Consider the following 3,535-nt stretch of genomic DNA (forward strand, 5'->3'; position numbering starts at 1 on the left):
TTTTAGGTGTCGATTAGTAAAAGTTTGCTCGAAAAGTTTGACAGGCGCATTAAAGGATTTTAGCTGTCGATACAAAATGTAAATAATTACGAAATTCCAATGCATTCCTATTTCAAAAGACGTATATTAGAGTTGTAGAGGGGAGCGTACATTTTATTATTTTTAAAAATCCACTTCAGCAATAATAATAATAACGTTATACATATACCTACCCAATGTTGTTTCAAGCACAGTGGCGAATTTTTTTTTTTTAAATGCTCTTTTTAGGTTCTTTATTTTATTGAAGCTCTGTGATGAGTAAATAATTATTATCAGAAATTAATTATCAATCATGGTAATAACAAACCATGTACTTAAGTCATACGAATTAGAAATATCAATTCATTTTATTTAAAATAAATTACTATGTTACTTTAACTTCAAGTGATTAAGACTTAAAAGTCTATTAGTAAAATAGGTTAAACCTGAGTTACAACGGAAAATTTTTTTATTCTTAAATATATGCTTCAAGTCTATAAGTAAAACGATGTATAAATATCTTGATACTTGTACAAAGAGGTGTGAAACCTAAAGATTTGCGTTAAATAATTCTACTCAAACGTTACGAAACGATGGTTTTATTTTAATGCATTGAAAATTGTGTTTGACAAGAGCACAGAACAGTCGACAGATGGATGGTATTATATACTAAAAATGTATCCGTATCGTGCTGCTTCTTCTGGTATCAGCAGGGCCAGATCTACCAAATGGCTTTTTGGCTTCAGCCCAGGGCCCCGTGGATTCAAGGGGGCTAAGTCAAGTCCAAGTAAAAAAAAGACGATAATGCAAAAGAATCCATAACTTTATTAAATTAAACTATGGTTTGCAGCTCTGCGAGTCCTGCAATTAATCAAACCCATTCAAAAAATTTAATTCAAGTCTACGTTCAGATATGTCTTTGGTGGGCCCCTAGCTAGTATTAGCCCAGGGCCCCTTAAAGTTACGGTCCGGCCCTAGGTGGCAGTTTTATGTTAGTTGTTTTTTTTTTTTAGTTAAGTAATAAAAAAATGGTCTCCTCGTTATAACAACCATTCTGTTAGTATCTGTTAAATAACATTTTTTTATGAAAAAAATACTACCGTCTGTTTTAAACCACTATAATAATGTTAAATATCACAAAATAAGAATATCAAAATTAAGAAAAGTGTAGATTTAAGAAATAAATATCAAAAGTGGGAAGGACCTACCCGATTAGTTCCAAAATAACTATAGGTTCTATTATAACTACCTTCATTGCTAAAGTAATTTAGTTTGCACAACACCACAAAAGTAAAATGATATTTGAGAAATGATTTTTTTTAAATACAATATCTAGTATAATCCTAATCGAATATTATTTACAGGTGGTATGATTGACGTTATAGTGAAGATCTAGAACCTAAGAACTAATTTCGTTTAATGTCGTAATATTAAACGAGGAATATTGATTTATTTTGATTTCTAGAAACCGATTTTAATAATTTTTATAGATATTAGCCATGATATCTTTACAATTATATTCCTTATGTCAAGTTAGAATATACAACTTTATAAAATAATCTTTAATATTCAGCACATTTGCAAAGTAAAACATAATTGGCGATTTCAGTGTTTGTTCATTGCATGAAAAAAGTTAAAACTAGCACTAATTCTGTTGGGGTACTACTTATAAGGGTTAAATTTATTTAGACGTTTATATTGAAGGACAAACATTCAACGAAATATATATTTGATATTCATTTTTATGTCCAAGATCCTTTTCGGGCGTGTGCTAAACTAACGTCAAATTTTCATGAAAATCCTTTCAAAGATTTAGGACTTGCTGTCGAGATCTAGAATCTCCTGCATACCCTAAATACTGTGCCCTGTGTATGCATAGTGTTGCAGTCGGTCCTCGAAGACATTGCACTTACGCTCGCTACATTAAAAATAAAGAGTCAAAGTCAAAGTAAATTTTTGAAGGATATCACTGTCTATGCACATAATAATTGATATACTCAGTCGTTCTTGTAAAATTGTTGTTCACGATTCGTTTTTTTTTTCTCCAGGCCAGACCTTAAGTTTAGTTTCAAATAAACAGTGTGGTAATTTTCGTAACTTCTTAGGAAACTGATTAGTTCTACAATCTTATGATCATGGCACATCTATTTCTATCACGAGGTGCACTTCTATAGCTTTCAACTTTTAATTTCGATTATCGTCACTAGCCTTTTGATAAAGATGTTGGTTATTTCTTACAAATGTAACACTTTCGAAAATATACATAACAGGCAACGTATGCACGAATGTGTGTGAGAGATTTTTTTTGAAAACTTGGAGTTTCCTCAAGAGGGCCCTTATGGTAAAGACGGTAATAGGTGTACTAATGATTTTGCATAAGTTTATTGTGAAAAATAACATAACTTTTTTTTGGTATCGGTGTCAAGTTTTCGATGAATTAATCTCAATTATGGTAAAAGCGGAAAAGCCGCTGGTTGCGGGCTGTACAAGACCGGTCGTTGTGGCGATCTTTGGGGGAAGCCTATGTCCAGCAGTCGACGTCTTTCGGCTGAGAGATGATGATGATGAGAACTTGCTTAAAACAATATTGTTATGTGTCATCATTCCGATTTCAAATACATTTCTTTTTTTACATATTTCTTATTTATCTCCTTTTGTTTTATTATTATAAACATTAAAATTAAGCTTACTTGATTCTGTTATATATTTTTGTTTTATTATATAGACAGGCGGACGACCTGATGGTAAGTGGTAACCGTCGTTATGGTAAAGACGATATTCATTTTAATCTGTCTTACATTTAAGTTTTTCTCATAAAGTAACATTTACAAATCTATATTACAACTAACGTAAAGGTTTTAACTAGCATTTAACGTGATTTGAATTCCTCTTATGATACGCTCATTGTACTAAAATATTAATAAAGTTTATAAAAACAATTTGAATAACAACAACTAATTGCTAATTTAACTTTATGCAATCAAGCCTCGGTAGCGCAGTAGGCAGCGCGTAAGTCTCATAATCTTAAGGTCGTGAGTTCGATCCTCACCCGGGGCATATCTTTTATTTTAATTAAGAACATTTTCTAATTTATATTTTTTTACAATTAATTTAAATTAGCGTGTGTTTCGATTATACTATTACTACAAAAGAAGCTTTATTATAATCTCCAAATATATTTTCTTATTAACTTTCCTAGTCTGGTATGGACAGATATGTTTAGATCCTAATGTAACTAATGTTTAATAATATTAAAAAGATAAATGTATATTTGTAATATTATTTAAGTACGAATAAAAATGTTACTTTGACATTCTGAAATTCAAGCAGAATCCAAACGAAGCTAATAGCGCCATCTAGTGAGGCAACTTTGAATGTGTGGAAGCTTTATGAAATACGCCATCTACTGTACATCTTCTACATTATCTCTGGAACTTTGCCAAGTACCGCGTTTTAGAAAATATAGCGTATCCTGCTTGAAGCTTTCGAAGATAGATGTCAGTATTCACAAATTTGA

General features: G+C 31.1%; 1 non-coding gene across 1 annotated transcript; it reads left to right on the forward strand.

Moving 5' to 3' along the window:
• Positions 1–3,002: 3,002 nt before the first annotated feature.
• Positions 3,003–3,075, forward strand: Trnam-cau. Its single transcript has one exon. It is a non-coding gene; the product is annotated as a tRNA-Met (tRNA).
• The last annotated feature ends 460 nt before the right edge of the window (positions 3,076–3,535 follow it).

Source organism: Vanessa atalanta, chromosome 10 (assembly GCF_905147765.1).
Source record: "Vanessa atalanta chromosome 10, ilVanAtal1.2, whole genome shotgun sequence".
Taxonomy (NCBI): Eukaryota; Metazoa; Arthropoda; class Insecta; order Lepidoptera; family Nymphalidae; genus Vanessa; species Vanessa atalanta.